The 24163-nt window shown below is 42.1% G+C and overlaps 1 long non-coding RNA gene across 1 annotated transcript in view; it reads left to right on the forward strand.

Annotated features, from left to right (window-relative positions):
* The window catches only part of LOC147137375 (uncharacterized), a 63029-nt gene extending 40815 nt beyond the window's left edge, over positions 1–22214 (forward strand). The window contains exons 6-7 of the long non-coding RNA XR_015089356.1: positions 21631–21695; positions 21766–22214. This is a non-coding gene — a long non-coding RNA (uncharacterized LOC147137375). The remainder of the gene's footprint in view (positions 1–21630; positions 21696–21765) is intronic.
* The last annotated feature ends 1949 nt before the right edge of the window (positions 22215–24163 follow it).

Genomic DNA, 24163 nt, shown 5'->3' on the forward strand with positions numbered 1-24163 from the left:
AGAACAAGGAAGGAGAGAGGGGGGCAATGGAAGAAAAGGGCAGGATAAACGACGAAGGTGATGAGCTTGGGAAAACATGGCAGCTATTACGACAAGGGTTTTACTGAGTATCAAAGTATTTACTGAAGTTTATAAATAGTCATTCTCAAGGCACTCCCTAATCATAAATATGCAGGTGGTATTCCCGCAAGGCTACAGATGCAACATTCTCTCGAACTGGGCTAGGCTTAGGGTTTCGGGTTAGGCCTAGAGTTTTAAGGATTTGGTTTAGGGCTTAGGGTTAGGTTAGAAGCCATTCCTAAATGTTGTGAAGGAAAACCCTCTTCAGATGTTTGAGGTGTCACGAAAGCGAAGAATATCAGCGTCAAAGTCACTGTTCTGCTTGATAAGTTCCTTTACACAATAAGATCTCTTCTCCAATTTTTGGGAGAAGTGGCTGAATTATATGTTATACTGCTGATTACTAAAGAATGGAAAAAGGTAGAATGATTTTTTTCCCCCTGGTGACAGAAGAGAGTATTGTCTTTCATTTGATATATCTGGTGTAGATATAATCGTAGAACAGAATATTCTGTGGGTCTTGAAATCCTTGGTCTCCAAAACGGCAGGCAATACGATAATGAGGGTTGTGCTGGTTGACTGGTTCACTTTTTTCTAGCTTTCTTCCCTTTATTATTGTGGTTGCTAGATAGCTATACATGCTATTAGCTAACAGTAGCTAGAGTTGCAGATATTTACCAAAACGGAATCTGGTTTTGACAATGAAATAACGTGCCAAAACTTGGCATACGTGATCTCAACTTAACCCGAGCACTATCTTGCTAATTCTTACAAAAGTACGGTAGGAATTTAGCGAGCTGTCTATTGATTCAGCTTGCTAGCTGGGCACACAATGCTGCAGTCAGAAGTGTATTTTAGACCAGAATTTAGTTGAATTACAAATTCTACAACCTCAGAGGTTTTGGCTCAACAATGCCATTTTTTTGGCAACGTTGGACTTTTTGTGGCTTTTTATTGATTCACACATTAAACGGTATGAAAAACCGCACATTTTCCTTTTTTGAGCCTTTCCCTGTGAAATATTTCAGGAAAAGTTGGTAATAGATGTCCAAACCAGCCCTAAACACTTGACAGTGGAAGTGCCATCTTTGCAAAATAGTAGCATTAAATCTTGCTAAATTCCCTTCTCAAACAGCTGTGTCGTAAAAGTGGTTAGTGTTTAGCAAGCGCATTGATCTGCATTGACTTTTTTTTGCCGCCATGTAAAAAAATAAATCTTTAATTGTAGTGTTGCACAATTGTTCCAGAAGCACCTGCTATGACATGCAACGTGGCTAGGATTGGTATTTATTTACAAGGGATACCACACACACACACATGTGCACACACACGCACATGCACACACACGCACGCACACACAAAGACCATCATGTAAACAAATACCCACAATCGTCCACAATCTGGCTTGTGTTTGCTTTCTGGCTCTTTTCTTTCGCAGGGTGGAAATATTTAGCCCTGATGAAACCTGCATCTGGACGACCACAACCCCTCAAATCAAATAAACCAGGGAGCTCTATTCTTTTCTCTTTTTTCCCACTCCCTCTTCCATAAAACCCATCAAGAGGAATGCTGGTAATCCATGTCAACTCCTCCATCATGTCTCTCATTACCAGCCATATTGTTCCCATTAGGCCTCAATATCCTCAGCTCCTATCAAGGGAATGGAACAAAAAGTTCAGCCTTTAGGGGTACAATGCTTTGTCACTGGGGCTAGTATTCTGAAACTACTTAGCTAACCTTTTGAAAATGTACAAAGCACCGTTTAAAAAAAATGTCTCTATGGGGCAACTGGTTGTACGGTAGCTATGGGCTCATACTGTTCCCTTGTTTCTGGTAGTGTTGGATTGTAGCCTCAAACATTCTGCGGCGGTACCCTACAAATGGAACATTTACGATAAATCGTCCCTCTAGCTCTAAAATAGGAGATAAATGATTGTCTCTATCTGGTACAGTAGCATAGACAACTCCTTAAAGGTCAGGTATGTTCTTCAACCGTACCCTTTTTTCATGGTTTGATTTTTAACAGTCTGAAGCACTTTGAGTTGCATGGTGATATTGGAAAGGCACTGCACAAATAAAGTTTGATTTATTGATTTAATATTGTTACTGTTCATACTACAGTATTGACGGGTAGTACCCTAGAAAAACATTTACACATTTACTGTTTTCAAATATATATGGTTCTTTTGTGATCTGGAACAGGTACAAACCAGAGTACTTTTCCCTATGAGTTGCATTGTTGAAGACAACAGAAATTAACTTACTGTGACTGTGTACCTTTTTCTTAAAGTGTGGTTGTACCCTCCAACATACTGTGGTGGTAGCCTTACATTGGACTTCGCTGCATATAGAAGCACCTTTATTTATTCATTTATTTATTTATTTTTATAGCTCTGGAACAGGTAATAACTAAAATCGTCCCTAAGGGGTACACTGTAGTAGACAACATATAAGGACTTCTTCTGCATCTGTTTCCTGTAGTGTGGGGTAGTAACCTCAAAACTCTTGCAGTGGTACGTTTGAAAGTGGACCATTACTACTCGGGAATGTACATGCTCCTCTTAAGCTCTCTAACAGGTACAGTTCAGTAATGTAGGAGCACCTTCAGGTGCAGAAAGTCTCTATACCCCTTTTCCGAAAGAATGTCAGGGCTGGTATCCTCCTTGACACTTAGAGTAACTTTGCTAAACTTGGGAACATAATTGAACCTTTGAGCATTGGAACACATGCAAACTGGAGTCTAGGATTTGTCCATATTGACCAGTCCTAAATAGCCTTGGGTGAACTGATAAAGCCTGCTCGGATGAGAGACGAAACATCTTCTAAGACAACCAAAACAGTCCAGTTAAGATCAATTCAATCCCTTGACAATGAAATGGTATGGATCAGTTAGATCATTCACAGGCTTGCCCATATGGGGTACTTGCATAGGCAGTACCTTAAGATGGCAGAAATAGACATCCAACTTTACCATTTTTCGGTTTACAAGAGATTTCCATAGCAGAAATTCACAAACTGTCCCGACCCATACTGACCCATCCACAAAATCCACCATTAAGCTGTAAAAAGTCGGTCTCCAATACTTGCAGTCCACAGACTCACACACACATATATGGGTTGGCCACCAAAGCTCTTGGTCAAGGTTAAGGAAATATCAAGATAATTGCAGGGCTGGACGGGACGTGAACTTTGCTGCCACATGAACGTGAGTCGGCTTAGTAAGTGCAGCGGCCCTGACCTCCTCACCACTTCACTCCGTCGACTTCAAGCCGCTGCCTGCATTTCGCATCGGAACTTTGAACAACAGGGAGTTTCATGGTGTGGTTTTGGGAAAAACCCCAGATAGTCCTCTGATGTGGAGGCTGTCATATCTTATTTTAAGCCTCTGCAGCACATTGGCCATGCTCGTTGTTATGGCAATCTGTCACGTAAGACGTTGATGCCATTCTATGGTAAACGTCAGCACCATCCAAGTCTCTGAGGCTTCCATCTACGTAAACAAGCCCGTATCTTCAATGAAAAGTGCCATGCCGCAGCCATTCAACAAAGTTGTTCAGTGCAGTTGTCCCTTGCTTCCGCAGGCTATAACTGAGATCAGGGAGACCGCGGGGTTATATTTTATTGAATATCTCACTCTCAAAAGTGGGGACACTGAGTATCAGGGTATATGGGATGATTATTGGACCTTTTTCAAGGGACAAACTAGTACAGGTATATTTGCCGAGCTTTTTGTCAATTATTTTGTCAATTATTTGATGAATCGGATTTTAAAAACTGATCGAAATTATCAGGATTGTTATCAGGCTCCTGCAGAGCTTACTGATGAGCTGATCATTTGAATCAATCATCAAAACATCTTAAAACCTACAGGATACCTGCCCTCGAGGACTGGAGTTCAAAACCTATGCTCTAGTCCAAAGTACCCCATCGAGACATTTCTTGGACTGTACATTGTATCTTTACAAAGGCCAAAAAAATGCACTCATGTTCCCAAGGTTCAATGGTACAACTGTGAGATGGTCTAACAACATCCGTAAGAGGGGCAAACACAGTACAGAATTGTCGCCAAGCAGCCCTCACACATGCCTGCACAACTCATCCCACATCTGGATTGACATGGCAAAGCTTTTAAGATCGTGAGTAACTGTGGTTTGCCATTTTATTTTGAAAGTTACCACATGTGTCTCTTCTAATGGAACCGCATCACTGGATCTGGGTTTTGAATGCCCAGGCTTTCCTTTTAGGCATCGGCGTACACAGAAACGTAAGAGATGAATACGTGTTCATTGACAAAACTGTGATTTTGCAACAGTTCAAGACCTTACAAAGTGGACAAAAAGTGACATTTTGTTTGATATTTTGGGGGGGAGTCGAGGACCCCTGGTATGAGTTGTGGAAGATTTGCAGGAACTCTTGGCCCAAAAGGGGCAATGGCAGCCACTTGAACAATTTTGCGATAGGTTTGAACCTGACAAAATGTGTATAAAAAAATAACATAAAAAAACCCACACACATCCATTCATGGTGCATCCAGTGCCCCTGGTGTGCGTATGGAAGGTTTCCTTGACATCCTATCATAAATAAGTGGCATTATCAGAAACTTCCAAAATTCTCAGATTTGTGACAAAATGGTCCACCAAGAAAGATTCCAAAACAAAAATCTATTGTTGTTGTTGTTTTTCTTTTAGCAACTTATGAGTGAGCCCAGGGTCCCTGGTGTGGGTATTTGAAGGTTTCCCAGACCACATGGCATATAAAAGGGGCGGAGGCAGTAACTTCCAAAAATGGCACCAAATCTAAAATACGAATTGGCCGGAAGAGGCTGTTTCTAGGGAACAGGACCTGAACCTCTCACAAGGAGGGCAGAGGATAAATTAGCTTTAGTGTGTGAACAAGCACTTATTTACTGACTCGAGGTGTGCGTGTGTGGTAGTGGTGGTCGTGGTGTGGGGTGCTGGGGGTAAACTTTATTAACCTGGCGTGCCTTGAATGGAAGACACCTGCTGTTGGCACTTAGGCTGTCATTACCGCTGTAGAGAACTGCAGGGAGGGCCCTGGCCATACCCAATCCCGCCTGTTGCTCCATTGTACTGCCGTCCTTCAGCCAACAATCAAGTGCCACCATGTTTACAATGAGATTGCTTCTCGTTGGCTATCGTTGCTAAGATGACAAAACCTTGCTTGTCAGCAATCAAAATTGCAAAGCGGAAACCACCTGACTCCGGTTTAGCCCCCTTTTGTCCGACAGTATAAACAGGGGCGCTAGCCTCGCTTGGCTTTTTTTTTTTTACGTTGCCACCGGTGCAGCAGGCATCGTCGAAAGAATGAAATGTACTAAACAATGGGAACAAAAAAGCAGCAGCTCTCTGGACGGATAAGGAGCACAGATGGGGAGTCATTGTCAGCTTGAAGTGAGTCCGGTTGGACCCAGCAGATAAGCGCTGCCCTCCTGATTTCACTCACATCGCTGTCAGCCAGGAATTCACGCTCGCTACTTCCTGTCACTTACAGATGCTCGGTTGAGGGGCAGCTGTGGGAAGCTTAGGGATTATCCCAATTAAATGCAATTTAGATCCTATTCTACAAGAAAGGAAGAGCGCTAAGACTGGAAACAGACATAAGACATACTTTAAGATCCTTTAGTGTCATTGCAAGAATATTTCAGTGAAGCAAGAGAAAAAATAAGGCTATTGTTAGAAGTTTTTGAGTGAAAATAGAATGAGTCTCAACAATACAGTGACCAAAATGACAACACCGTTTTACAAAGGAGGAGGATTTTTAGCCATTTAGTCAGGTCCGAACTTGTCCAAGTTTTTGAAGTTGCTGCTGTTGCCCCTCTTTAGGCCAGGATGTCTGGAAAACCCACACACATACCAGGAACCTTGGATGAATCCACAAAGCTAAACCCCAGTGGGTGTTTTTTTTTTTTTGCTAGTTTCTATTTTGTCAGTTTCAGACCATTTTCAATTTTCTCACCTTACAGCCTTTTTGAGCCCGAGGTCCAGGAAACCCTGCACAGCCATGGAGGGACCATGGAATCACTTGAATCAAGGGGTTTTTAGAACTCTAGGATGTCTTGAAGTAAAAATGTTGTGATTTTTCTAATGTGGCCAATTTGGGGGGCCAGGAAGTCCAGGAAACCCTCCACGTCCACACCAGAGGCCCCTAGACCAACCCGAGTAACTTTTTCCGAGAGGTTGATGTTTTTACCGTTCTGCAAATGTTTCAACTTTGCCACTGCTCTTTTTTGGGCCCGAAGTTGGGAAACCTTCTACAAACACACCAGGGAACTATGGACGCACCTGGAGATTGATGATTACACTTTAGTGAATCTGCTAACGCAGCCCACTTTTTGGAGTAGGAAGTGGGAAACTTCAAATACCTGCACCTGGGCCCTTGGACCAATGCAAAAATGGCACAAAAGAAGTGGCACTTTTCCAGTGCGTTGATTTTGTTTGTGTGCTTGGGCATGTGTGTGTGTGTTTTTTAATGTGTTTTTTAATGTCAGGACTGTCATGAAATCTCATGTTCTTCAAGTTGCGTTGCCACCTCCTTTCTGGGCCGGGGGGTCCAGGAAACCTTCCATATGTAAATTGCAATAAAAAAAGGAAAGAAAAAGAAGAAAACACTTTTCCCTCACAATCATCTTTACTTGTTTTATCAGGTTCAGACTTTTGGAAGAATTTGGGAATTTGCTGCTACAGCCCCTTTTTTGGCCACGAGATAGGGGAAACCTGCCACAAATGGCCAAAAAAAAAAGAAAATGCACTTTTATATGGGGTGTATTTTCTGCCATTTTGTTCATACCTGTTTTTAAATCTCATGTTTTTCCACTTGGTCTGCTTTATTGGCCCAAAAGAGGGGGAAAAAGGACTTTTCTTTGGAGGCCTATTTTGTATGCAAGCAGGTCTGGGAAATCTTCAATAACTGCACCTGGGCAGGCATAAAATTAATTGTCAAGGCAAAATCATAATTTTATCCATTTGCTCACGGAATTGATTTTGGGAGCCATTAGACCTGTGAAACCGCTGACATCCCACACCAGGGGCCCTTGCTCAACCCCAGGAATGGCAAAATTATACAGAGACACTGAGGTGTTTTGTGATTTTCCGCCATTTTGTTATGTCTGTACCTGTTGTGGAATCCCTATTTAGTGAATTTGTTAACAAGGAGGTATTTGAAATCTTCCTTAACCTCACCAGGGTCCCTGAACACACACAGAAAATAATTATATTTTTTATTTTGGTATAATTTTTCATTTTTGAGGTTACGACCCGTGAAGATAATTTTTGTAGCTACTACCGGGTGCCCCTTTTTGGGGCCACGTGATTCTGAAGCACATTTGACATCCAGATTTATGAATGACAAAAAAAAATACACACACCTTTCGGGGAGGTCGATTTTTGAAAACAAATTTTTCCCATCCACAAAATGTTTTCTACTATTTCAGAGAAATCAAGCCACTCACATCAAGCATCGCTGTCAATGAAGATCCGAGGGGGGGGGGGATGGATGGGTCCCCATAGTGAGTGACACATCCTCTAAAGTGCATGGTGTCAATGGCTGACTTTCAGCAGAGCAGATAAAGGTCCAGCTATCCCCGGCTCTTTATCGTCCTTTCTGCCATTACGCCGACAGCAGAGAGGTGAGCCAGGATGCTTGAGCGCGTCCGTGGCTAAAAGGAGTATCTGCGCGCCCGAGCGGGATAAGAAAGGGTGGGAGAATTTCACCAACCAAGAGCGTGTATTTATTTATTTGCTCCAGTTCAGGAAATTGGGTAACTAGAAACTCCCTGAGTAGTTTACAACCAAACATCTACAAATATACAAGACTCGGCAACAAGCTATTCATTTATTTATTTATTTGATTCTTGCGCAGTACAGTTAGATACAGCTATTGAAATTGAAATTGACACCCCCCTAAAAGGTTTCAGTTGCCTGTATTAACATTTTAAATTGTAATTAAGACACAACCCATTAACCCAAAACAATTCAATATATTTCAAACTCATCTTGCAACATTACCTTTAAAAAAGAAATTATTTAAAAAAAAAAATGCACAGGAAGTGCACTTGTTCATGCGCATACGGCGAAGACTTACTTCCACTAACAACCCAGGCTAAAATGAGCTCCTCCGCGACAGTGGCTACATTTACATGGACAAAATGTCTTTAATCCAATCAGTCGGGAGTTAAATTATGATGGTTTGTTCCGAAATTTCGGAATAAGCGTTATGATGCGCGGCGATCGGACATTTTAGACACTTTGCCTCTAGTATTAATCATTTGCATGATTATTGGCTATAAAGGGGCATTGTTTGTACTTATTTTAGGGTGTGTGCGGGGAAAAGGATTTTCAGCATATATTTCATCAGGTCATTGGAACTTTTTTTTTTTTTTTAAGTGTGTGTGAACGTGAGAGGGGGTGTGCCTACACTGGTGGAATGTTGACTGGCATTTTTGGAATGATTTTGATTATGTTTGCATTTTCTAACTTTTTTCTTTTTTTTACTTTTTCTGGGTTTGGAGTGCACCAATTGTTTTGGGACATTAAAGAACTTTTTTTTTTGCAATTTTTAATCATGTTTGTAAGATAATTGGTTTTAAGAAAGGCATTGTTTGGAGTTTTTTGACAGTGTGTGATGTGAGGATGTCGAAGAGGGGTGTGTAGATTATAAAGTCTCGTAATGGCTGTAATGGAGAATAGTCTCCGTTTTTCCCTGTCCGTGTATGCGTGTGTGTGTGAGTGTGTTTAATTTGTCTAAATGGCGTGATGTCAGCACCGAGTCCTGCCCCCCTTTCAAGATGGTCTGAGATGGGAGCAAATTAGAGGGCAACTTTTACATAAAAGGCAAAGAAGAAGAAGGCTTGGCTGCTTTCAAAGTGAGTCAGGTTAATGCAAAGGAGAGCAGATAGCGATGTGTTGGCTTTTGACAGTGACGAATGCGATTTTAATGGTGACAGGGGCAAAAAAACATCCTGGAGGACATTTCTCTGTGGAAGTTGGATTAAAGAACAGGCATTTAGTGGGAGCCACCCACTGGGTCTTGTGAAAGGTATCTTTAAAAAAGGAAAATGAAACGCACTCTTAGGTAATCATCTCCATGTCCTACGGCAGTGGGCACAAACCTCTTTTAAGACAATGTCACGTAGAATTAGGCTAAAATGTTCGAGTTGTTCTTTCTGACATTTGAGAGGAAAGAGCTTCAGGACACTAAGCAAGTCTTAAATCTCAAGGACATGGTGCAATTGTTCACTGTAGCTGCCCTGCAGGTCAATATACAGGCGAGTGCAGGACAAATTACAATGATGCATACAAATAGATCATTGATATTTGATAGGCAATTTTTTCAGCAGTGCTACTGGCTTAGCACGTAGGACCACACACTCCCTAGCTAGATTTATGACAAAAATGCTATTTTTAAAATGGACAAGCTATATCTTATATATCTTAATGTATTTTATTTTTGATCATACATTTTTCAATTCATGTATAAAAAATCCACTTGTCCAACCCAATAACAAAAGGTTTGAAGCAAACAACAAAATAACCACATTAATAGTAATTTTGTTCAGTGCAAAGGGCTCTCTCGCATGAAAATTACCATTCAAGGACAGCACAAAACTGCTCAACAAGAAACCAACATTAATTCCAATTTATGTCATTTAGTACATTTTTTCGCCCCCCCAAAAAACCCACTCAAATGTTTATTATTGAGGTACTTACTGTTTGTCCTGCATATCAAAGCTGAAAAGAAAAACATTATGCCTACTCACTAATATAGTGCAGTATAAGACCCAGTAAAAGCACATCTAAAACATGTCTGCCATCTAGTGGTGATTGGGGATATTCCAACTTAAAACTACAATCAACCCCTGCGTATTCGCAGTTCGGCACCCGTGGATCAGCATTTAATGTTTTTTTTTCTTTTCTTTTTTTTTCTTGTTTTAATATTTTGCTCATATTTCTGATTTTCTCTATTTGCGGGCTTTATTAAAAAAATGTAAAAGTTCAGACATTTTTTGGAGTGTGGGCCATTATCACTCATGGTCCCAGGCCACATGGACAGCCAATTTCCTATCCCTGAAATAGTTGAAAATTACATTGTCTAAAACTAAACGCAAAACTAACATTCAAGATCTCAGCTTAGTTTCTTCTATCTGTAGCTAACGTTCAACGATCGAAATTGTGGAACGTTGAAGAAACAAATAAAGAACATTTTTGTCTGAGACTTTTGTCTATCATAGACATAGTTCCTTGAAATTTAAGACTAATTTGTCCATGCTTTGTGTCCTAAAGTTGTGTCAGAGTTACTCTCTCTAAAAACTTCTGAGCGTAATACTGCGACATCATCTTAAAAGAGGCTGCCGACCAAAGCTTTATGTCATGGGGATGATTACTAGCACATGTCATTTACATCCACCTTAAATCAAACACAAGCAGACTTTTAACAAATTTCAAGGGCACTTTTCTCTCTCTTTCTGACGTGCATCTGCCAAGCTTGTCTCCCTTCCTATCCCACGTCTAATGATAGCTGTCCTCCGCGATGATTACATGTTTACTCTGGAAGGGCGTCTCGACTGCTGCTGCCTAACCCACCGGGAGCTGCCTCTCACCAAGGCTCGAACAAACGAGATAGACGGAGACAATGTGCTTGAAATGATACTCGCTTGAGCAGTCTAAGGGAAAAACTCACCCCAAATATAGAGAAAACCGGTCTCTTTTAAGGAATGTTTCAAAATGGATGTCATTATTGTTTAAATGGAGGACAGGTATTGTGTTGGCGCACCCCCTCTGCCATGTACACCCCTCATAAAAAGTCCAAACAAAGTCTGTTTATACCCAAGTTTCAATACAAACATGATCAAACCCATTTAAAAAGAAATGCAAAATGCTCTCAACATACCGACAAGAGTTGGCACATCCGACAAATTTAAATACAAAAACTTAAAAAAAAAAAAAAAAAAAAGATAAAAATAGGGGTGAGATTAAATGTTTGAATTGGCTAAAGAGTGTGGAAATTACAGGTAAATGCAAAAATAAATATATACCATATTTTTTTTTCCCTAGGTTTTGAACCATGCGGCTTATATAAGTATATCTTTGATTAAAGTAATCATTCATTGCTACCTTAGAACAGTTTGAAGTTACGTAATAACAATACACAACTAACTAAAAAAGTGATCTTCAACATCCCGGCAGAGTATTCGCACCCCCAGGGGTGCACGCACCATACTTTGCTGCTGTATAAAACAATATAAGGTGTAAATGGAGAGAGAAAAAAAAACTCTTATTGCTTTAATGGGATATCCCGTGCACCCGTTCAGCCTCCTCATGAAAATGCAATAAATTATCCCACAACCCCATGAATTCTACGACACGCCCATAACGCAGCTACTCCTTTCACACTTGACACACTTCTCATTTTCATGTGTCAAGAATGCAAAGAAAGGCAAGAATGCGAGTAGGTGTGGGTTATATTTTTGGCATTTCTACAAAGTTTATCCAAGAGGAGACTGAGGGCCAGGGTTGTACACTAATAGTTTAGGGATTTTCGTTATAGTTTGTTTTTTATTCTGTTTTTTAAAATTTAGTTAGTTTTAATTAATTTTCAGAGTGGGTTACTTTACGTTTTTATTAGTTTGTTTTGTCAAAAATGCTTTTAGTTTAGTTTAGTTTTTATTAGTATTAGTTGTGTTTTTATTAGTATTAGTTGTGTTTTTATTAACGTTGTTTATTTCTTGGTAACATCATGGTAAGTGTTGTGTAGTAAAAACTATACAAAATGTGATTTTAAAAACATTTGAAAAACAACCGTCCACAAGTCATATACAGGTTCTGTATGACAGTCCACAGACTTTGAAGTACAATAAGTGCAGTTCATGATACTGCTTAAGTAGTATGGTACGGCAACAACCAAGGATGTTATATTTTTGGGGCTATTTCTACAAATGTAAAAGGAGACTGAGGTTCCGTTGCAGCAAAGTGGAGACTGTGGATTATAATACTCCTTAGTAGAATGTATGTTTATACATGTATGTCATTTCTAATATTTATTTCTGAGAGGAGACTGAGGACAACAAGATAACGGGGGCTCTCCAGCAAAGTGGAGACTATGGAGTATATGTATAAAAAATGTATTCAGTTGAAAGGATTTGGTCTCCTCATTGCATGAGCGCGTCAAATCTGTCATTGGATTTTCCATTGGATTTAGGTCTGGGCTCTGGAAGGCCCATTCCCAAACACGGATTTTTGTCTGGCCTCGTTGATTTGGATGTGTGCTGCTTTTTTATTTGCGTGGAACTGAAGCATTTCGTTTCAAGTTACTGCGTTAGATGTTTGTCCTCTCAAAGAAAACCCCAATAGGATGTGAGATCTCCCTCGTGTCCTGGCCATGCACCTCACCGGTAACAGCTCCGGTACCCCAAGCCAAGGTCGCCACCTTTCGACCTGACCTTCCACCTCCCACCTCCAAAGACGCTAACTTGAATTTCACAAAAAATCACTACCCCGACCCCCCACCCTTCCGTCTGGAGTGTGTCGGTCCAGGCGAGTCGTCTGATCTGACACCCGTCCTGATAATCGCGCCACGCCGAAGTGAAAGCAGAGAGGATTTTGTTTTTGCTTGAAGCTATCGTTCAGTTTCGCCATCTCCCTTCTCTTTGGATGTGTTGCCAAGAACTGAAAGGCTCCAGTGGAGACAACGTTACATGACACAGCTGCTCGGCAACATCCCTCAACACCCGTGTTACTCAACTGCAGATAGGACGAGGCCTTTATCTGTACATTTTTGGGGATAACCAGAAACAATATTTCTGGTGACGCTGGAGTTACAATTCCTCTCAGAGAGGTGCGGACAGAATTTTGGACATTTCGACTACATGTCCCTGCGTCACCGCACACTGGTCTGATGGTCTGATGTCTTATGTCGCAATGTCTCACCTTGTGCTAAATGGGGCCCCCCCCATGAAAAGTTGGTGGCCCCCCACAGAGGATGGCGCCCTATGCACAGTGTGTGATTTGCAGGTGGGGAGGGGCAGCTCAGGAGAACCATAATGTTTTCCTATTTTTTGGAATTCTTTTGAGAAATGCACTTGTTTTGGAAATTTCAATTCTGATGTGAGAAATATCGCACGATGACTGAGAAAAATTGCAATAAATAAATACCCAGATAAATAACTGGACCAAGGGACGTAGCTTAACATGAACGTCCACAACATTGGGGAGCAACCACAGATCAGTCAACTGTTCAACAATAATATTCTTCATTTTATGTATTATGTGGCATGTGAACTACAATAACCAACCAGGTGCAGAAGCGTAAACATGGATGTACGCAAAATTGTGTGACCGCATTTCAGTCTTCTGATAAATTACACCTCATGTTGCACTTTACATGGAATGAAACTGGATTGAAACCTGAACTAAGAAGGCGCAAAGCTCCCCTAACAAAAAATACACAACCTTGTGGAGCAACCACCATTCTGATGTAAAATGAAACTAGAGTTTGAAATACCAACTAACGGGGCATAACGTTACCCACGGGTATAAACAATGATGCACGCAACACTGTGGAACAGCCACGTGTCAGTCTAGTGTTGAATAATTGAACTAATAATAATGTGTCTGTCCACTGGAACACCACAACAAAACTTCACACTTTGTGAGACTGTTTACTCAATGTGAACAAAGAATTTAGATATTGACTTTCTCATGTCCGTGTGTGAACAGTAACGACTAATTTAGGCACGGTGTGTGATACGGTACGATATCTTCGTACGAATTGGACCGGGTGCTCTGGCATGACTGGGGGCAGGAAGTGACATCTGCTCAGTTACGTTAGGCAGCAGTTGTTTTGAATCGGCAGAGTGAGGAGACAGCGAGAGAAGGGGGAACAAAAGTAATTAGATTAAAGTCCCACTTGCCTGCAGCGGTATTTCCACTGGTAAACATGTCTGTCCCAAAGCCGCCCATGTAAACACGGTGCGCTCTTTGACCTCAACGGTAAACACGTGCTTCGGGGATAATCTTTCTCAGACCGTCCGACACGACGCTGACAAATATGCTTTTAATCAGCAAAAGCAACACTTTACATGAATCTTCATTGTCTGCTCAAGCCGGCAAGGAAACACACCGTTGCTTCTCAGTCATATTTAGCTTTCAAGGAGACATTTTAGCTTTTAAAACTCTTCCCGTGTGTCTTAATAACATTCTAAAGATTTAGAGAGACATTCTACAGCATATTTCTTGCCGTGGTGAAATTGGCTCATTTTAGGGGCGGATCTGTCGCATCCAGCGCGCTAGCCCTCATCTCTCCCAACATACTGTACTACGGGAATTAAGTTTATTAAAAGAATAAGGTTGGGATTTGGGGAGAATAACGTTGCAATATTCTCAGAATGTATACTGTATATTTTTTGTGAGAATAAAGTTGAAATTAAGTATAAGAATTAAGTCAAAATATTCGTAGTTAGAAGCTGCCATTTGTAGAGGGTAAAACACCTGCGATAATTCAGTCAGACAATTACAAGAATACATTTTTTGTTATAATTCCGAATTGTACGACTAAAGGCCTAGATAGACCAAAAAGACGCTGGCCAACAGTGACAGACGCTTACCCCCTGTGGCGTCCGGCCGGCTGCCGGCACGTCACACGGAAGTGGAGCTCCGAGCCAATCAGAGTGACCAAATGTCACGACTGGCGACGCCGATTCAACATACGTAACCGCCCCCAAGACGCTTACAGACGGGTTACGACACTACGACGGTGGCCGCTACACCAAACAGACGGCGCATTCAGACGCCACGACGCTTCACGACCTCCGACGTCGGTTTGGTCTATCAGGGCCTTAAGTGTGTACAGCTCCTCTGTATTTATGACAGTAACAGCTTGTGGTTTGTAAGCATTGCAGACTTAACACGTCCTGTATCACGTCCTCCATCTGCTGCTACACATCCTGCATGTTTGCATGAGAGTCGGTGCTTTGAGAGAGAGAGAGAGACAGAGAGAGAGAGAAAGAGAGAGAGAAATGATTGGGAAGAGATTGAAGAAAACGGGCCGAGCGGCAGCCGGTGGGGCCGGGGCCTGGGTCTCGTAAAACGTCTGCAGCCGGCTGAGTCAAAGGGGTGGTGAGCAAGGAAGGAGGCAATTAAAGACCCGTGAGAGGGTCTGACAGTGGCCACTAGAGCTGACTTTTATCCTGCAGTTATATACAGTACACTGTTTTCTGTACTGTAGTCATTGAGACAGTAGAGAAAGACAGAACGAAAAGGGGGTCAGTGGTATGGAAGCGGGAGTGTGGGTCCTGCATTCGGGACCACCGCCGAGACAGGGGGCAAGCCATCAAGACAGACGACTTCCTACTGTAGTCTGATTATTCCCTGGAGGCCCTCTGTAAAAGACTCCTCATTAAGAGCAGACCCTTTATGGAGGGCGTAATGAGTCTAGGCAAATACAAGTAAAGACTGATAAAGACAACGTCCACTTGCTTCCTACTGCTTTGGGGTTACTGTTTCAGCACCCCCCAGCCCTAGGAGGTCCCAACAAAGATGCTCCAAGGAGCTAAGTGAGGACTTTGAAACTAAAACCAATAGAAATGGAGACCAAGACTTGGAGGTGTTGAGACCAAGTCAAGTCAATTACCAGGTCAGGTCGAAACCGATATTTTAAGGATTTGAGACCATCAATCCATCAAGACCAGGTTTTCAATTTGTGACCAAGTCAAGAACAAGACCAAGATTGTTAAGGTCAAGACTTTGAGGGGTTAACGCCAAGTCAAGACCAAGACTTTGGGGGGTTGAGACAAATCCAAGAACAAGACTAAGGCAGGTCCAAGAGACTAAGATTTTGAGGTTTCAGATCAGGTCAAAAGCAAGACTTTGAGGGGTTAAGACCGTCTACTGACCAGTAATTTGGGGAGTTCGGACAAAGCTAAATAGAAGACACAGGCAGGTCCAGACTTTGAGCAAGTCAAGACCAAGACTTGGAAGTGCCAAAACAGAGACTACAGGAGTGAGTATGTCTGAGATCCACATGTTTATTTTTGAAACAACTTTCTTCCAACTCTTCACGCATTCAAACGACGGAGAGTGAAGAAGGCAAAAAGAACATTTCAAATCACATATTGTTATTTACCACAGTTTTGCAATCACTTTGCATCGGTGAAATTGCATGTTTTAAGTGGTGCAATCGTAGCTATTGCCACCTGGAAGTACATGTGACGTCATGCTAGAAACACCTATTGTGTCCGTGCATGCATCCACCACCCGGGAAAGAAAGTTCCTGGCAAGATGAGGAGGTGGATTTGGGGGGTAGTGGGAGGGGATGCTGTGTTGGGAATGCCAGGAATGTCCACCCATGTTTACAGCCCGGGCCGGTTCACACCTGCAGGTCAGGCTGCTATCACTGGCCCCGTGCCCGGCCCCCTTCTTCTTTTTCTTCTTCTTCTCCTTCTCCTCAGTCCCCTCGTTCATTACAAGAGGGTCAAGCTCAGAACTGACCTAATTAGAAGCTCATTACATCACCGACAATCTTCATTAGCATGCCAGGCTGGCCTGTTAATCCATTAGCACCAAAGAGGCCCCCCCACCCCCCGGCGCAGCCATTGCATTCCTGCCCCTGTGGCCCTACACTGGGGCCCCAGACACACACACATAAAACTAACCTTTTCAATTACTAAGGCTTAAAACATGAAACATTGTATCTTTATGACCAATACATTTCGTAAGTTGAACATATTATTATGGCAAAATTGTCCAAATATTGTGAGAGTAAAGTTGTCGATTAACACGGTTTAAATATTTAAACTACCAAAATAAAGCTGAAATATTATGAACATACAGCGGTGGTTACATATTATGAGAATAAAAATGGCCTTTTGCAAATATTAAGTCTTAACACAGTAAGAATAAACATTGAACTATTACAGGAATAAAATCCGAATGTTACAAGAATATGGGTGTCTTAGAACGATGAGAATAAAGTTGTTCTTTTACGAATATAACACCAAAATGTTGACTATAAGAAAACTAAAAATAGTTGCAGTTTTGTAGTCAACATATTACGAGCGTAAAGTTACCACTTTACGTAAATGAAATCCCCGAACTATAAGACAATCAAAATATCGTGCAAATTAAAGCTGTTATTTTTTACGATGTTAAAGTCTACAACTAAAAAAATAAAGTCCGAATATTATGAAAATACAGGGGCGTCCTCAGTTTACGATGGTCCAGACATGAGGCTTCGCATAGGTTAGTGATAGACTACTATATTAATTAATCTAAAAAATATATTTATATTTTAAATAATAACATTAAATCATAATTAATGCGTGTAAGAGTTAAAAATATATTTTTTTAAATTTAGATTAATTAATATAGGCGAAAGCAACTTTTAAATAGCTGTCCACCGTAGTGACCACTATGCATGAAAGGATTAAATAAAAAATGAAGACCCCAATGCATTGTACATATATTTCAACAAGTTGTTTTTGGAGGTGCAAACGTTCACAAGTTTTTATCTTCCTGACATCATCAATCAGGTTTTTCCAAAGTATAAAGTAAAAAGGAGGGAGAGGCGACATCAACTCTGTTTTCCGCCGGGTCTTTGTCGGACGCCCGCGGGCGCAGATGGCGGGGGGCTCGGTGCCCGTGCGGGGTATCCATCTCCTCGCTGGGGACCCGAACCTCCGCCGCCTTGCCTTTGAAACCTTTCCCGTCTGGTGACTGGCGAGCCATACGAGCGCTCGGAGCTTTGTAAGTGACTCCATTGTCGGGAGCAGATTGAGAGGAAAAAGGAAAAAGAGGGTTAGGTGGGAGGGGGTGCCGCAAGCCCTCGGGACAGAGGAGCAAGGTGAAACAAAAAGGTCTGCTTCTGTGGTCTGAAGAAGCCAGTAGCCCATCAAAGGCCCATGTGCTGACCTGCGGCCTTTGTCCGGCAGACAGCCCTGGCTTTATTTAACCTATCTCCGGAGGCGAGCTGCACACAATCCACCCTCGTGCCCTGTGGGAACATCCCACCCCCAAACCCCCTCCACCTGGGACACCACAGGTGAAAGTGGATGGGCTCGGTCCGCCTGTTCATCGTCCCGACCTGTCAGGTATCTTCCACAAAGGTAGCTGAGCCCTCGGTGTCACCCCCCCCCCCCCCCCTCCGGATGCCTGGCGGCCAAGTTTTACCTCGCGACAACGGCCTTCGTAGCTTCTACCCCTGCAGAGAACCGCTTAGCTGAACGATGATAAACCTCAGCTATGTGGCAGACAAAGGTGAACTTACTGGAGATCTCTACCATTGTTAAGTTCTGGGAAGGTGAATCTTTTAGCTGTAATGACTTGAATAGAGTGGATTTTGGTGCCATGTGAGGCCACCAATATGCGTTTTGCAACACACGCATATAGGGATGTGTCTGTTTTCTGTAAGTCTCTCATTTGCCGGGGTGGTTAGTAGAGTCTATCCCATAGGCTACTCCCTGAACAGGAAAGTCAATTTGCGGCCCTATTCAGGGGCGACACCCTTTGGAGGACCCAGGTAAAAACTCTCTGGAGGTACCCCGACACTCTGTACTCTGAAAACTGCATCGAACCTTGACACAACACGAAGGTCAAGACCATGGGAGATTTTCTGTTTGCCTCACTTGTTTCCACCCGGTTTTATGTTTGGAAGATTGACTAAATGTGATCATCTATTCATTTTCCACCACTATTCTGTTCAGGGTCACTCGGGGAAGCTGGGGGCTGTCCGAAATGACTTATGGTGAAAGGTAGGGTACATTTAGACTTACATTTCAATCAGTCTGCGCCCCAATGCCTGGGCGACACCTTCAGGGACACCTCTGAAAGCTGACTCAATCTTGTACAGCATTTTGGTCAACCCCGTTGTTTTTAAATGTACTCTAGAAATACATTGGATTGGATTTGGTTGGAATGTCCTGCTTTGTTGAGTTTTGTTTGAAATGCCAATTTACCAGGAAGCCAGGGTGAAGGCGGCTCCTGGTGTTTGCCGCATGAAAGTGCACACGATTGCTGCAATATCCCGTCTCACTTTCCAGAAAGCAGCTACAGTCTCACTTACAGGTGCACCTGTACATGTAGTTGGACTCTTTTTTGACGTGAACTGTCAGGCTTTTGGGAGTCAAGCACACAATCAATTCTACAAATGAATGGTGATGAACTATTGGCTGGCACTTCTGCCTCACAGTTTTGAGGTCTGGGGTTTGATTCTTGGCTCTGGCTTTTCTGACCAGAGTAAATATATTTTCCCCATGTTTGTGTGGGTTTTCTCACAATACTCCGGCTTTCTACCATGTTCCAAAAACACCCGTTGGGCTCACTGAAGACTCTAAAGCACAGGTGTCAAACTCCACTATCCTGCATGTTCTAGATGTTTCCCTCCTCCAATGCACCTGATTCAAATTATCAGGATCGTTCTCAGGCCCCTGCAGAGCTTGCTGATGATTATTTGGCTATACCATGGTGCCTTGACTTTGACTTGAATTTTTCAAGTTGCAAGTCATTGCCTGTTGGAGTTTTTACTCACGGGTGTATTTGAGACTTATGGCTTCTTCCAACGTACATAAATTTCGCTTTATAAGGCCATCTTATTTCTTTATATTCAATTTTATTCGTTTTTTATACAATACTGTTTTCAGTTTCACTATTAAAAACATGTAACATGTAAACATGTAAATTCTATGTTTTGCTTTGAATGTTTTAAAGCACTTTGAGTTGCATTCTTATGTATGAAAAGTGCTATATAAATAAAATGTGATTGATTGATTGATGTAACAAAAACAGTTGTGGCTTTTGGGGTTTGGAATGCATAGAATAGAATAATAGAATTTCAATTCAGTCCAATTGGGAATATTTATTTAATATTCGAATAAACTGACTAAACCAAACCACATTTGAGCAAAAAGTGAGTCCAGGTTGGCTCTAGCTCACCCGCAACCCTGATGAGGACCAGCACTAAAGAAAGTAGATGGGTGGGATGCTGTTCAGAACAAAAAAGCTATTCCGGTGGCAGGGGGTTAGGTGAGGATGAGGGAGTACCTGGTACTGGCGCTGTGGAAAGGGAACGCGGACGGGGATGAATGCAACCCAAATTGTCCCGCTTTCATTAGAGTGCTGAGTGAAGCCTCTTCCTAGCCGTCGATTCCCAAGACTCTCGGATAACAAGTGGCTTCCCACACTGAGGCTTTCTGTTTTCTCTCTCCTCGCCAATAAAACCAGCCTGGGACGGAGTTTAGAGGGAGACGACAGTGCGGCAAGAGTGATAGACGGCTGGAGAAAGGGGACCCCTGCTGTGGTCTGCTGTTATCTGTCATTTTGAGGGTAGGGGGGCAGCACAATGAATGGCTGCCGACAAGGCATTTTGGGATGGCTGCGATAAGATATCCCACCCCTGGTGTCTGACCCCTCTAGCACCTTTCAAGTAAGCAGGTTAACTGTCCCTCTAAGAGCTGGTACTGAAAGACAAAGTTCTTGGGCCCAATGTGGCATATGTAGGAACGTCCGCACCTGCAATGAGTTGAGACTCAATGTAATTAAAAGAAAAAATGTTTGCTCACTCCCACACGTTTTAAACACATTTAAAATTATTCTAACATACTTAAACACCACTTAAAACACATTTTAAACACATTGTAAACATTTTTGCCATCGGTGTGACCCCTAAAAATGGTCTCAATTGAAGCTCCTGGATTTGATTTAAAATTCAGCCCGCAATGTCAGTTTGATTTAGCAACATGAGATTTGGGAGGCTTATCTGTCATGAGCAGACCCACAAAAATGTCTCAGGAACCCATGCCTTAAAAGACACAGGGAGTCCGCCATTTTGGTTTGAATCGGCCAATTCAGGATGAGTTTTTTCAGGTGACCTTCAAAAACAAACTAGAAATTTCTAGAGATTTTGTCCAATTGCTACCGAAATTGAACATCATACGCCAAACAGATGGGTGGAGCTAAAATGTACAGAATTTAAGGTTTCGCCATTGTGTGTGGGGAGCATGGTGGTGAAGTTTGATGACTTGCAATAAAAAAATGAAACTTTAATAAGTCACCTCCACAAGGTCATGTCTCACTGTAGGGCCATAGATGGATATTCTGTCCAGCGTGAGGTTTTTTTTCTGGTTGGTGCAGCTGTGTTGGGAATGTTGGGTTTGCGTGAGGAGGCCCAGTTGCGGTGGTCACGATGCAAATGCACACATCAAGGTTGGCCCATTTATTTAGTTACACTTGTTTAACCAGCTGCCCTTCGTGCTGTAAAAGAAATGTCTATTCTGCACGGCCATGGCAACCAAAAAAAAAAAAAAAACACTAAGAAACACAGTTGGGCTTTACTTTAAAACAAAAAGGGCGAAATGGTCACAATATTGGATACGCCTGCTCAATCTAGCACAAGAGCTGGTGAATATATATATATATATATATATATATATATATATATATATATATATATATATATATATATATATATATATATATATATATATATATATATATAATTTAATATAAACATATTTTTTTCTTATAACATTACGTAATTCATTCATCCATTTTCTATATGCAATCACAGGGGAGAGCATCCAAACTCCACACGGGAAGGCCGAAGCCCAGATTGGAACCCACGACCTCTGAGCTGTGAGGAGGATATGATATTAAAATGTGTTCTGGATATGAATATATTTTTAATAAATCTGTATGTACGCAGGTGCAATATAAAATGGGAAGAAGTTATCGGGAGGAACCACGCACGCATGCATGATAAGTAAAAAGCTCATACGTATTTGATATACTTTCTATATACAGTGGTGCCTTGAGATATGAGTTGAATTTGTTCCTTGACCACACCATTAATCTGTTCCAGCTTTTCACCAAAAACAAAAATTGTTGTAACATGTATTTTTATGAGGGAAATGCACCGCATTATATTGTACTTTATAAAAACATAGTAATGACATAATTAGATTATTAAGAATATAATTACATTATTTTTATGTTTTGTTTGTTTTCAAGGCAGCACTGCACACCTTCACACTCAGATTTAGACGAGGTGAAACATCCCTAGGGTGTTTGCGTGTATGTGTGTGTGCTGATAAACTGTGACCTCCAGCTCATGCCGCAAGTGCGCTAATGGCCACTGCGAGTAAGCTCGAGGTGTTTGAGCCTCTACATGGACGAGGTATTTTTATCCTCAAACACACACACACACACACGAGCAGTGTGTGTCACATCTGGGCGCACCGCAGGGTGAGCGAGCGGCTGCGGGTTGGCACGTAGCGCTGGCACTGCTCAAGTTCCTGATAGCTTTCTTTGAAGTTCTTTTTGCACCCCCAACCCCCTTAAAACCGCCATGCAGCCCCCTACTTCATCCCGCCCTCCCTCACACACTCACAGCAGGAAATTGCATTCTGTCCTCCCGCCATGGCAGATAAATGAGGCAGGGGAGCGGCTGCACACTGTCACTGGCCGAGCTGGCCTTTCTCTGTGATGTGTTGGCCACGTGTGCCGTTAGCTGCATCAACACGCTGTCATCGAAGCCCGTTTCGCGCAAATTGACCACCAGATTCTGCACTTTGTCTTTTACACAGAATCCAGCGAAGCAGGATTTGGCTGCAAATTTGTGTGCTTTTACACAGCAACATGGCATCTTACCATCAAATGTTTTTAACGCTGCCAATGCCAGTGTCTGATATGACATAAAATGCTTGTGAATGGCTCATCCCACCTATGTTAAGACCGCCATACAAAATACTTGTGCCTCCCCACTTGAGGCACAGATCTCTAAAAGCAAACACACAAACATTTTTAATGTCATTTTTATTATTATTATTATTATTATTTATTATTATTTTATCATTGTAGCCATTTTTGTGACAGAAATACTAATACTGAGTTATATAGTGCTTTCCCACCGGATGCAAATTTAACTATTCGGTAACATATAAAGTCAATGCAAATGAATTAGATTGCAGGATTTAATCATGATGCACAATCTGTTTAAACATTTACATAATATTATGTTAGAATGCTTCGTTGGCCCCGCCTCTTAAAGACACTTGCATTTACGCAGACACTAAAATATGTACAGTATTTTTTTTTTTGTACATTGTATGCTTTAATACATCTAAGTTTGTTTTTTTTAAATGTGTTTAATGTGCATGGGAGAGACGAAAAAAAAAAGTTCTCTATAACTTGTATTTTCACCTATTGAGGTAACCCAATACAGAAACACGAATCAACTTTAGCACTTCTAAATGCATCCTCATTGTCAGCCGCAGTACTGCGCCTCGTTTGTTAGCCTTAGCATCAGACAAAGAGTTTGACATACACGTCGCGTGTCGGCTAGCATGTCACATCGGATGACATGGTCCAAAGACATTGTCTGGGAATGTCGTTTAGAAAGTTAGCGAGGCACGCAATGGGCACGGGGGCTACCACAAATGTTCAGTATGTGTCCCTGCGAGCATGTGTGCGTGGGTCTGCATGTGTGAGGTCATGTTTTGTATGGTGTTAAAACTGGGACCATAGGTACATCTTGACGTCATTCGCCTATGTGTAAGGTGCTGGCCCCAGGCCAAAACCTATGTTTGATTAGTCCGCTGCGGGAAAATGACTTACAGCTCGCTAGGTGATGTCACTCATGCCGAAAACCCAACGGTACCACCCCACCCACTATGACGAGTTCAGTACCGACGGGACCCACTGCTGGTGCTCAACTGTTGACTGCAGAAACTGTTTAAGTCATTTTCCATGTCTGAGTAAATGCTGTTAAGTGCTTTAAAATTGTTGAGATACTTAAATTGCCTCATTCTCCAGGGGTCCCACGGTTAATGTTGGGGTGGCGTATGTCTACCTGCCAGTTTGGGGTGCTGAAGTAATGCAGTCTGCTGCCTCGAAAAGCAGACGCAAGGTGTTGCAGGTCATGTTTAAGACCGCGTTCAATTCTGGTCAATCGTTTGTGCTTACGTTTAATGTTACCTAACATCTCTGAGCACCAAAAAGTTGGGTTTGTTTCATTATTTCCAGTCTTCATCCAACGCTTGTACTCATTAGGGTCGCGGGTGAGCTGGAGGCTATCCCAGCTGACTCTGGGCAAGACGCAAGGT

The sequence above is a fragment of the Filicampus tigris genome, chromosome 13 (genome assembly GCF_054856515.1).
Source record: "Filicampus tigris isolate MCC_2025a chromosome 13, RoL_Ftig_1.0, whole genome shotgun sequence".
Lineage (NCBI taxonomy): Eukaryota > Metazoa > Chordata > Actinopteri > Syngnathiformes > Syngnathidae > Filicampus > Filicampus tigris.